We start from the raw sequence: 12,469 nt of genomic DNA, 5'->3' as shown, positions 1-12,469 counted from the left end.
GTAAAGGAAAGGGTTGAGGCAAGGAAGAAAGGATGAATACGGCTTCTGTCTCTGAATGTTTACTACTAACCATGGGCCCTGTGACTGCTGCTTTGTATGGCCCTATGGGCTCTGTGATAAGGGCTTCAGATGATGAGGTATTTGAATTATCCCAGACCCTAACTTACAGCCACAACTGTCTTTACAACAAGTACAAGGAAGGGAGCTCTGACTGCCAAAGACATGGGGATGTGAGCCTAGGGAAAATAGCTCTAAGTCAAAGAACATAGGCAGCCTCTATAAGCAGAAGAGTCAAAGCTATGCATTCTCCTCTAGAATTCCCATGGGGAGCCAGCCCTACTCACACTATGGCCAGAACCCTGTGGCTCTTGGAAACTTCCAGTCTCCAAAACTGTAAGAGAATAATCTGTGTTGTTTTATGTCATTAAATGTGCATCAAAATGGGAGAGCAGCAACAGGAAACAAAAGTGGAAAAAGAGGATTTTGTCACTCAGCCTTGAGGGCCATGAAGAAAACCAACAATAAAACACACCGGGACATATCGATGACCTGGGGGTGCAGAGAAGGACATAAGGGAATTAATCAAGAGAGAGATGATGAATCCAGGTGGGTGGGAACCACGGGGCTGCTGCCAGAACAAAGAAACATCCCTGAACAGAAGTGACGCTGCAGAACCAAGTGCACTGAAGGGTGTGGAGAAAGTCGGAGTGTGAAAAAATCCCCTTCTTGTTGCTGTGTGAATTCAGAAAGCACGTGTTCCATCACACAGTAGTTTTCTCCTGAGCTCTAATTATGGGTCAGGTCCTATTTTCTAATAACATTCAGAGTGGCTCCCCAGAATTCTGCTATCAGAGACATTTGTACAATTATGCCAGGAAATGGATGTAAATCCACCTGTTTAGCAAACCAGATCACCATTACGGTCTAAGAGCATTTTCTATTTCTGTTAACTGCTATTACGCACTCAAATCACTGTATGCACTTGACTGTCATCGCTCTCGGGTAAATGGTCTTTGTCTCAGCCTATTTGCAGCTATTTTAAGCAGTTAAAAGCCCCAAGTTAAACACTACTTACTAGCTATGTTGGCTATAGCTTTTGTAAAGTTGACCTAAAACTAGCCAACTTGACAAAAGCTAGAGTCATTGGAGAGGAGGAAATGAGAAAATGCCTCCATAAGACTGGGCTGTAGACAAGCCTGTAGAGCATTTTCTTAATTAGCGATTAACGCAGGAGAGTCTAGCTCATTTGCCATCCTTGGGCTTGTGGTCCTGGGTTCTACATGAAAGCAGGTTGAACAAGCCAGAGGTAGCAAGCCAGTAAGCAGCATCCCACCATGGCCTCTGCATCAGCTCCTGCCCACAGGGTCCTGCACTGTTTGAGCTCCTGCCCTGACTTCTTTCATCAATGGACAATGGTATGGACGTGTAAGCCAAACAAACCCTTTTCTCTCAGCTTGCTTTTGGTCATGGTGTTCCATTACAGCAACAGTAACCCCGACTAAGACACTAGCTATTAATATCCCGAGTTCTATGTCTCAAGTACATTTGCTACTTCTGTCTTGGTTTCCCTAGAGCAAGACTTCATTTGCATGCCCCTCTCTCTCTCTGGAAAGTGAAAGTAGCAGAATTTTTGAGCCAGTGCTTTCCCATTAGCCAGTCCAGCTCCTTGGCTTACAGATGTCAAAAGTGATACTCAAGTTGGGTTAGATGACTTGGCCACAGCCCTGAGCCTAACCACGGAGGTGCAGAATTGGGACTAAGGCCCCACCTCCCAGTGAGAGCCTCTCTCACCATCACAGGCTGCTGTTCTTGAACATCAGCCCAAGACATCTGTCCTGTATTTCACCTCCCTACACTGCTGTCACACGCAAAGTCGGGCCACTTGTCTCTTCAAAGGGCAATTTTGCTGGTTTCATTTTCTTTATGAAATCCTCATTCCAGGCATGTTTTATAGTGTAGTCATAGGGCTATTCCTCTTTCTATATAAAATTGTCTGCAAGGTATTCCTGGGGACCTGTGGTCACTAGGTTTAGTCAGAGAAGGAAAGAAATGCAAGACAAGTTTGAGCCACCATTCCTGTTAATCCTTTCAGGCCATGCGTGGAACCTGTCAAGATGTCACCTAAGTTAGTGAATGTCATGCCATCAGGCAGTCTGTGAGACAATAGATAGATAGATAGATAGATAGATAGATAGATAGATAGATAGATAAATAAATAAATAATTAGTGGAAGGGGCCAAAAAAAACTAGAGACTCAAACCACCATTCTGCCCTGACAAGCTTGCAAGCCTAAGTTCTTCCTCTTCCTCATCTATAAGATGCAGACAATTTTTCAGTATCTCACTGATTTAGAGTGTGACATTTCCTACTGATATGGGACAATGTGTGTCTGTGGCATAGAGCCCTGCCATTTATATGTGTCTGCTATGGTTTCACATGAAGAAGCCATGCTTAAGAGGGCACACCTGCCTTGGAGTGAGAGTGAACTGGGGTGAGGGGTCAGTCTGCACCTGAGCCCCTATTGCTACCCCTGGCCTGAATGGGCTCCCAGAATCCCACTCTGGAGTCATTTCGCGGGGCCTGCTAAGGACAGTGGTTACTATTCAGCCTTGCCCCTGCCCTAAGATGACTTCATAAAAGCCTGAGCTTCTCCTGTGACAAAACAGTAATCAGCTCAGAAAAGAGGCAGAAATGAATACTTTAGTGTCAAAGTCCAGAAAGTATACACATCAATCCCCCAAAGAAGAAGACACGGGAACACCAGTTTCTGGGGGATTAAATCTCTTATATACAGCTATAGGAGTTTGTATTTCCAGCTGAGAAACCAGCAAGCTCCCTGGGAAAGGAAAGGGCCACTCTTCTGTACCCTAGAGAGAGCAGGGTATTAGCAAGTTATAACCGCCATTGCAGTGAGGTCACAGGATGAGTGCCAGCACAGAGGCCAAAGGAGCATTTCCAAGTCTTAATACAAACAACCATCACTGTTTATTATGGAGAATGGGTATTGAAGACAGAAAGAAAATGTAGGTGATACAAATATAATAGGGTGATTTTTGGACTGATGACAAAGCCCCAATCCCTTTCAGCAGGGAGTGGCATGATCAGAGACAGACCTTCGCAAAAAGGATCAACTTGGCGCCTATGCATCATCAAATTTGGGGCAAAGGGACTTTGGGGCTTGGAGCTGGGTAACTATTCAAGAGTCCATGGCTACAGTGGTGGCTTCAGACATGCAAAGAGATGAACAGCTGGATACAAAAAATAATAAACTATGATGCAACTATATTAGCATTTCCTGGAATACTTTCAAACTCAGGTCTTAGGAAAAGCACAAATAACTGTTCTAAAAGGTCAGGTAAGGTCAGCTGTGGCTCCTTCATTTCCTATTCTGGGGCTCAGTGGATGCCATACCACATCCCATTACAGAGGGGCATCCTCCCATGGGAAAAGGTACTGCTGAAGGGCAGGTCCCCAAACAGAAAGAGAATTAAAACTACAATTCAACCGACAGAAGAGCCTCAAAAACAACCCAAAGTATAGCAGTGTGTCCTGCCAACACTGGCCTGCTATTCTGATCACACTTGATGATAAAATTATAAGCAGGAGAGGTATTTTTGTTGCGGTTTTCTGTGAAATACTACCCAGGGAACAGTATGACCCTACTGAGACACAGGTCTGGTACTGGGGCGCTGAATAATCTTAAGTTTCCTTGCCCTGTATGAGAGCAGAAAGGCCCACAGAGTCTAAGGTCTCCTGGAAGATAGGCTACAGATCTCCTCAAGCAAACCTCATGGAGTAAAGAGCATGAGGGAGAAGCAAAGGAGGGAGGAAGAGAATGGGAAAGAAGCCACATAGGTAAAGGGGCTGCTGAGGCAATGGACTGAGGAGTGATGACAGAAAAAAATAAATAAAACAATGAAATGGAAACCAGACTGGGAGAGCCACCTTCTAGATCCCCACAAGGGCAATTCCAGGCAACATAAAGCCTTGGGAAAGGGGTTCACTCATTAGCCTTCCATCTCAAAGAGATGCCAGTGACCTTCTGAGAACCCTTGGAATAGCGATTGGAAGCCACCTCTACTAGAGGCCAGCTAGATATGTGTGGCCCAGTGAACGTGGGGGAGGGACAGTTTTGTCCTAGAGATCATTAGGTAGGAAAACACCTCTGGAGGGAAGAAGTGTTTCCTTGAAAGCCACGGGCAGCACCAGGCTTGTGGGACTCAGAAGGCTACAGTATGTTCTAGAAAACCTGCATGGTTGGCAGGTGGTGTCTGTTCCCAGAAGGTGGGGAAAAAGCATTTCCACAAACACGGAGCCTAGCAATAGAACCGTAACATTTGAAGGAAGAATCCTCCTCCTAAACACTTTTGAGCAGACCCCATGAAATTAGCATTTTTGGAGGTCAAGAAGAAAATGTCAAATCCAACCAAGGCATGCGGATCAACAGTGGTACATGCCTTTCAGCTTCTCCTTACAGAAAGAGTAAGGGAATCCCTCCCTCTTACCCCCCCAAGCAAGATCACAGACTATTTCAGCTTTGAGGGTAAGGGACAAAATAGAGATTACATAGGTACTTACATAACCACTTAAAATGTTAAAGTTTAAAAATATAGAAATCCACCCTCAGCTCCCACAGGCATTGGCCACAGTGTGTCCTTCTCCCTCCACAGCACCCAGGTACACGTGTTACCCTGGTGATGCATGCTCCTTCCAAAAGCAGCTAATTTTTACTTTTTGTCATAATTATGTTGTTAACGATGTATTTCTTTTTATTTCATGTGTGTGGGTGCTTTACCTGCATGTGTGTATGTGCATCATATCATTAGAAGCCAGAAGAGGACAAGGATCCCCAGGACTGGAGTTACAGGTGGGTGTCAGTCAACCTGTGGTTGCTTTGAAGCAAACCTGGGTCCTAAAGAACAGGAGCTTCTTGGTCACTGAGCCCATCTCTCCAGCAATAGCAGAGCTAACACTCTGACTTACTGCTGGTGGGTGATGGAAGCCTCTGTGATGCGATGAGCAATCTATTCCCATGGCTACTAAAACACCACTTCTAAGGGCCAGGATTGCTACACAAGCACTCAGAGAGGCTTCTAACTTTCCTAGGAAGAAAACAAAACCTGAGCTATCCAAGGGAATGGGGCTGCAGGGCGAAGATAAATGTCACTACAGAAACAAAACAAGTGTGGGGAAGACATGCCGATGCACCCCTGACCTGAGGCCAACATTCGAGAGAGTCCAAAGGGAAGCAGTAAAAATAAATGAATTATCTGTACAGCTGGAAGTAAAAATAAGACAGTCAAGGAACACCAACAGAGGCAGAGACCACTAGATGGGAGGTCTCTTCCTGCACCTTACATTCATCAGGGGGTCAGGACCATCAGAAGAGCAAGCAGAACACTTCCCAAAACCTGCTGGATGAGCTCCAGGGCTGAAAGATGGGGAGCTATCTCCAGGGCAGTGTGTCTGCCTTCAAGAGTGCTGGGACACAAGGACCAAGCCATTTCACCCGATGAACGTAAACGAAGGCACACTAGCTGGCGCCTCTCTAGCATCACAGTGGAGTTTGGGGGTTTTGTTTTTTTAAAGGAATTAAAAGTCACTGGGAAATGCTTTTAATTTGTGGTATTCCTATCATTTTAAATGGTTTATACATTGTGATGAAAAAAAAAAAAAAAAAGAAAGAAAAAGCATTTTAAAGGCTATGTGTGAACAGAAACACAAAAGAGTCACCTGGCCTTATTGAAGTACTTGATTATAAAAATACTAACTTAGGTAACATTTTTCACTATCTGGTAAAAAAAACAACACAGAACAAAATATTCTTCTACCTTTCTCAATATTCTCACATATACCTTATTATCAGCACTGCCCAGGTTAGTGCCCTGTGATATCTACAATGAGAGAAGAGAAAGGGAAGGAAAAGGAAAGGGAGAGGAGGAAGAAAGACACACGTGCACAGTGGCATACATACATGAACTGCTTGGACATCCGCGAGCCTGTGGGTACCTTCTGCCCATAGCGACAGTTAGCGTGTTAGCAAGGGACTCTGGAACGTCCAAGGACTCTGGGAACAGTGAGATGGCTAGCTGTTGAAGGAGAGGACACAAAAAGGTAGAAATAAAACAGTCTTAGGATAATGATCACATTTTTTCATTAAAATGCTAATGATGACCACCTCCTTCCAGATAACCATGTTTATGAATTATTCATTGTCACATGCAGGAAAAATATCACTCTGTCCCTGCAGGGAGGCATGGCGCCTGCAGAGGGTTAGCATGTGGTCCCCTCAGTTAGCTGACAAAAGGGCAGGTCCCTAAGAATCCCTGGTCAGGGGTGTAAAGTTCAGCAGTCCCATAGCACTGGGATGATTCTGCATCTCTTTCTTCAATGTCAGGGATGGTACCAGACTGGCTTGTTGTTGTGACACCTGAATTAGCATCCTGCCAATAAAACTCTAAACACTCAAATGGGAAAAAGGAAATGTACTGAATGGAGAGGCTACATGTCAAAGTGATAAAGAGACAGAGAGAGTGTGTATGCGCACTAATACTTCTGGACACATCAATTACACTCTGTATAGAAGGCCCCTTTGTGTTCCCTTCTAAAGGTAACAAATATGCATATTTTACACATTTTTGTGGACATTAGTTAACTTACTATCATTAACTTTTCGTTTAAAAAGCACAGGTTATATCCTTACTCGAAGTCAAGTATTCAGCAACAAGATGAACAAAAATAGTCTCGGTTTGTAAGGACAGTGGTCCAGGGGCTGAGGGACTCAAACCAAATGGGCCCTGTAGGGCAGTGGGTGAGTGCAATGATTTGATGACCATCCAGTAGAGGTCTCCAGCCCAGACAAGAGGTCAGGAAATGCATCCAGGAACAAAGAGTGTCTGACATGTCTAAGGCTGGGCTGGAGTTAGCTAGGCTTGGTGGGCATCAAGACAATGGAAAAGGCAATGGAGAGAAGCTGCACCATGTGGCTTACTGTCCTTGGTCCTACTCTAGAATGACACCCATGCATCAGACCAGGGAGGAAGACTGCAGCCAGCTGGCAACTCTGTACTGCTTTCAGAGATCTATGATTATACCTGGTTGCACACAGCTGAGCCTGGGTCCTGTGGGTTTCAGATGGATTACTCTCTCTGGGTGGATCCAAAGGGGCAGGATGGAAGCGGTGAGAGTAGCAAGACCAGCCTGCATGTTACAATCATGCAGCCAGGAGCGGCAGGGTGGAGACAGATAGTGGAAGTGAGCAGGGGCAGGATGAGACAAAGTAGCATTTGAAGACATCTAAATGCTAAAGGGAGAACACTTTGATCAATGCAGACCAATGGTAATAGATCTGAAGTATAGAACACCAGGGAAGGAATAGGACGATTGGAGGCCTGAGGAAGAAGGCAGAACAAAATACAAAAGCAATAAGGAACGCACACAGAGAGGCAGAGACATAGAGGCAATGTCATAAAACACAGCAGGGCTGTGGGCAGAGAGAAGACTGTACCATAAGTGCCAGAAGACAGGCACTGGCAATGACAGACCTGGAAGCCAACCATGATCTTTTAGCAAAAAAAAAAAAAAAAAAAAAAAAAAAAAAAAAAAAGGCTACAAAGATCTCTGGAGAAGTACCAGGGGATACAGAGGCAACTGAAGATAAAAACAAAAATAATTTTGGGTTTACTTTGAAAAGTCACTGGCCACCTTGACTGTGGACTGAGTTAGCAGCAAGGAGGAGACAGGGAATGGAATGGTATCGACAGAGTAAGCGGAAGAGCGTGTAGGGGATAGACCACTTTGTAAGAGCTTACTTGCTAGTAGATTCATAGAGCTACTTATTGAGGGAATCAGCAGCATGACAAGGAACCACAGGGAGAAAGGATGAATTAGCTCTCCAGAGGCTCGGATGAAGGGACCGGCCTTGACAAAACAATCACATCCCTTGATACTGGAAGGAGCCTCAAGATTAATCTGGTCACACAACATTCACAGCAGAATTGTAATATTAGAGAAGACAGACCAAATGACATTAGCTTTCTTGCGGACACATGGCAATGGCCTGGGGAGACGGGTCACTGGTAAAAGCACTTGGGGTGAAAGCAAGCGGACCTGAGTTCAAGTCCCCAGAGAACACATAAAAGCTAGGTAAGGCCTCATGCCAGTAAACGGTGTAAGAGTGGAGTGAGGGGCCAGAGATGGGAAGATCCCAGGAGCTCACTGGTCAACTAGCATAGTCTAATCAAAACAGTTAAACTTCAGGTTTATCTAGAACCTCTTTGAGAGAGAGAGAGAGAGAGAGAGAGAGAGAGAGAGAGAGAGAGAGAGAGAGAGAGAGAGAGAGAGCAACAGACAGAGACAGAGCAGGATCTTCAATGACCTCCTCTGGTCCCTACATTTGTATATATTGACACCTGTACTTTGCGCCGGCAAGTGCACGCATGCACACACGTGCATGTACATGCATACATGCATGCATGCACGCACACACCTGCACGCACGCGCGCGCGCACACACACACACCATACACAGAAAGAAAGGAGAAGGGGGAACAGAGAGAGAACAAGAGCTTGGCACAGCTTTGTCAAGAGTGAGGTGACAGGTAAATAGTTGAAATGACAGATCTTGTAATTACTGGTCTCTGGTATGCAGCCCCTGCTCCCGCCCCCAATGAAAACCATTCCACTCTGTTTAAAGGTAAACAAACACACTTGCTGGTAGCTATCCAAGCAGGGAAGCACATTGACTGTTAGTTAAGGCAGTGCATAGGCAAAGGATGTGGATGAAAGCCCTTCCTAAAACAACCTTAGGCTTTGGGTGCCAATGATCCCATGCTCCCAAGGTTTGCTTATAGTTTCACTAACTAAAGTCATGGCTATGGCTCACCATCCTCCAGGATTTGTGAGCCACGACAATTCCAACACCTAAAAGTATAACCCACCTAAGCAGCAAAGGCAGACATGGGCAAATAAAAGTGGGTGGGGGTTGAGGTGGGAGTGGGGGCATGGAGTTGACTTGGCACCTGACGGAGACATCCTAGCCCAATGCCTCTACCCCCCCCCCCCCGCCACACACACACACACACTCAGGGTTAGGAATGCATGGAGTGACTCAGATACTTCAATAAATCCCAGAAAAGGCAAAAGCAGGACTGTTCACTAGAACACAATGGAAAACACCATGAGGAGCAGATGTGCAGTCTCCCGGGCAGTCTCTGGCTGTTCTAACAGTTTGCCTATTGTGTGACAGCCAGGCCATCACTGGAGTGACCATCTTGTAGAACCATGTGCTCTTCACTGGTTATCCACCACAGATCTGGCACCAAAGCCAGCAGAAGCCACTAACTGGGTCATTCAATTTTGTAGCCCTGGAGCATGGAAGACAGTCAGCATGCAATAAATGTGGAATGATTCAATAAACCAGTATATGACTGAATAATTTTCCCAACTAAGGGGTAAAGAGGCCAATTAAACAGTGAGAACAGAAACAGCCTGGCTGTCCTACCCTGACAGACTCAAAGGAAAACTATAAATTGCATTCAACTACATTCATTTTTACACAGCAGTCTTTATGAATTCATAAATAAATAGCACAAGGTTGGTCTCTGAAATTATGGGAAGATGTTCTTTAAATGAGAAACAAGTAGGTGCAAAGATTCTGAGCAAACAAAGGGATAGGAGTTTAAGACTACATCTGTTTACCTGCTTTGTTGTCCTTCTGAAGGACAGGCTCATCATTCTAGCAGTATGGCGCCTCTCCTCCCAGATGCTCAACCTTGCAGCAACCTGCCTGGCTTTACCCATAGGGACCGCAAGATAAACAGTGAGGAGAGCATCAAGCCTTACTACCTAGAAAATTCATCCCAGAAGCAGTCTGTGTTTCTGTCCTAATATGTGTGCAAATCTACTACAGTTTCCCTTTAACACATAAGCTCTGAGACATAACATCCTACTGAACACGCCTCATATAGTGCACAGAACACTGTAATGTCTGTCTGGAAATTACCACAATAATAGAGCTTCTAAAACTGAGGGGTAGGTGACAGGTTTGTTTGTTTGTTTTTACCCTAACTATGAGAAAGTAACTTGATCCTTCCAGTCTGATTCTGCCCACGATCAGTAAGTAATATGCTGAGAACAAGACATCGCCAACACACATTTTTCCAGGGCTCAAGTGGTAAGCAGTTTGCACACGCTGGGCTTGCCCTTGACCACGGAGTGCACTGGCAACACAGAAACAATCCTTTGAGATAGCCATTCCCCTTTCCACTCTCAAGAAGGCAAGGGAGCAAAATAAATAACACACCACTCACTTGACTGTAAGCCAGGAGGGGGAAGGAATCTATCTGGCAGTCCAAAGTGTTCAGTGTGCAGCTTTTTAATTACTGTATTTATGATACTATCCATAACATATTCCCCACCACAAATGTTTCAGCAGGTCATTTATCCTTGACAAGTACATTAATGTTCCCCCCTCTCCTGCAAATTCTTATTGTGCTGATGTGGGGCAAAAATGCTAAGAATTCTCTTCAAAGTAAATACTTTATGTCAACAGCCCTAGCTACCACTGGTCCCTGCTTAACTATTTCAGGATAGTGTTCCTGTGCAAGTAGTTGATGATACTGACCTTAAAGATGAATTTGCAAACAAAATTTGAACACTGGTTTTGCCCAATGAACATTTTTTTGGTCTGAGTAATAGTGGTATGGTAGCTTGTGTTCTTCAAAAATCACATATCCCGTGACTCATTAAAGCACAATCCCCCATCGTCCTGCTGTTAAAGCATGGTAAGATTTCTGCTTTTTTAAAAGAAAAATCTCAAGGAGTCAGTCATTGAGAATGGTCAAGATTTTCAATATAACTGAAGGAACTACCAGTCTCATCACTAAATGGGTTTAATTTCAACCACAGAGGATTAATGCTTTCCTCAGAGAATTTGAAGCATGATTATTCATTGTTTGGGAGCCCATGGTCATTAATGACACCACTAATGATTTTGCTGTGTTGGAACATGAGCACAGGTGCTCCAAGGGAAAGGAACACGTCTGCCGTGATCCACAGGAGCTGGCTTTCTTCCACCATGAGGCACACAGGACAAACTGACAATCAGAAAGATCCCTGAAGCTCAGTCACTGGCTACAAGCCATACTACAAAGAACTGGAGTTAAATGCAAGATATTGAGCAAGGCCTGGAGCCAAGATCACACAGAGACAGAGCATCGGACTGACTTCATTGTGTGTGGTGCTAGGACCTGGACGCAGGTGACCTGGTAAAGGCCAGTGGCAATGTTCTCAGAACTTCAGGGTGCACAGGCCTGTCTGTGTTCTATCTTGTTTCCTCCTGAGGCCACTTCCCCTCTCACCATGAAGAGCTCCCTGAAGTACTAACTCTCCATTTTCTTCAACTCAGCAATGGCTTTTAAAACCAAAGTACTGACATATAAGAGAACGAAACTCAACATACCAAGCTACAAACATGGTCTGAAGGTTGCGAGGTGACTGAATACACAAGACTGCTAAAATGCCTTCTTTGTTTATTTCTTACTTCTCAGAAGATTCCAGTATTAGTCCTTAAGTGTTTGAAATCACGAAGTACAAATACAGCCAAGCCAAATACAGGCCCTTTGATGTTACTTGTTGAGTGACTGATCCCCTGTTCTTCCACGGGACTACTTTTAGAGAAATTTAGCAAGCAAAGTTTCCAGTGTCAATTATATGTTTAACTGTCTGGTTTGTACTTTTTATGAATTCTGTACTACTACAGCAGAGTTAAAAATAAAAGTATTAAACCAGAAATAAAAATCTATAGACACTGGTTCTCCCACAAGCTATCTCTGGAAATGCGAGAACATATGTGAATTTGAAACATGGAGAACTGAAAGCTTTGCCACTGTACTTGTAAGAGGTTGCAGAGGCAGTGAGCCTTTGACGTTACATCCGTAAAATGGGCTCATGGTGCCTCTTCTACACAGCACTCAGTGAGAACAGGTTCCAGCAAGAGAAAAACATGAACAAATCTTAAGTAGAAACAGAATACAAAGCCACAGCTCTATGTGATTTCCTCTACCCTCCCAAGACTCTTCGCCAAACAGTAACAACCATAATTATAATTCTTAGTATTTAGACAGGGTCTCATATAGCCTGAGCCAAATAGTTTTGACAAACAGTGCTTTTGGGCTAATAAATAAAATGACCCTAACTACTAAAAAAAAAGAGAAATAAGTATAAATATATTACTTCCAGATTTGAATTTTTATTTTCTATTATGTTTTCCTGCTTGTGCTTCATCTTTAGCATCTAGCTGAAGTTCTTTCTTTCTCTAGAGAATTTTCATGGGCTTTAGTTCTTGTCAAAAATAATTCTTGCAGTAACTACTATAGAACATATCTGCTACCAGGCACTGTGGGAAACATCTTCATATACATTCCTTATTATAGAGGGTCAGAGGTCCTTGTGCTCACAGATGGCACTAG

The 12,469-nt window shown here is 44.2% G+C and overlaps 1 protein-coding gene across 7 annotated transcripts in view; it reads right to left on the bottom strand.

Moving 5' to 3' along the window:
* Window positions 1-12,469, bottom strand: part of Apbb2 (amyloid beta precursor protein binding family B member 2) — a 305,019-nt gene that overhangs the window by 173,421 nt on the left and 119,129 nt on the right. For 6 of the 7 annotated variants that reach the window (XM_051198467.1, XM_051198470.1, XM_051198471.1 and 3 more), the window contains exon 3: window positions 5,975-6,089. The exons of the other annotated variant lie outside the window; for it this stretch is intronic. The gene's annotated coding sequence lies outside the window, so the exon portion shown is untranslated. The remainder of the gene's footprint in view (window positions 1-5,974; window positions 6,090-12,469) is intronic. 7 annotated transcript variants of the gene reach the window in all.

The sequence above is a fragment of the Phodopus roborovskii genome, unplaced genomic scaffold, assembly GCF_943737965.1.
Source record: "Phodopus roborovskii unplaced genomic scaffold, PHOROB, whole genome shotgun sequence".
Lineage (NCBI taxonomy): Eukaryota > Metazoa > Chordata > Mammalia > Rodentia > Cricetidae > Phodopus > Phodopus roborovskii.
Note: the sequence above shows the minus strand (reverse complement) of the source record. Positions and strands in the feature narration are given on the sequence as shown.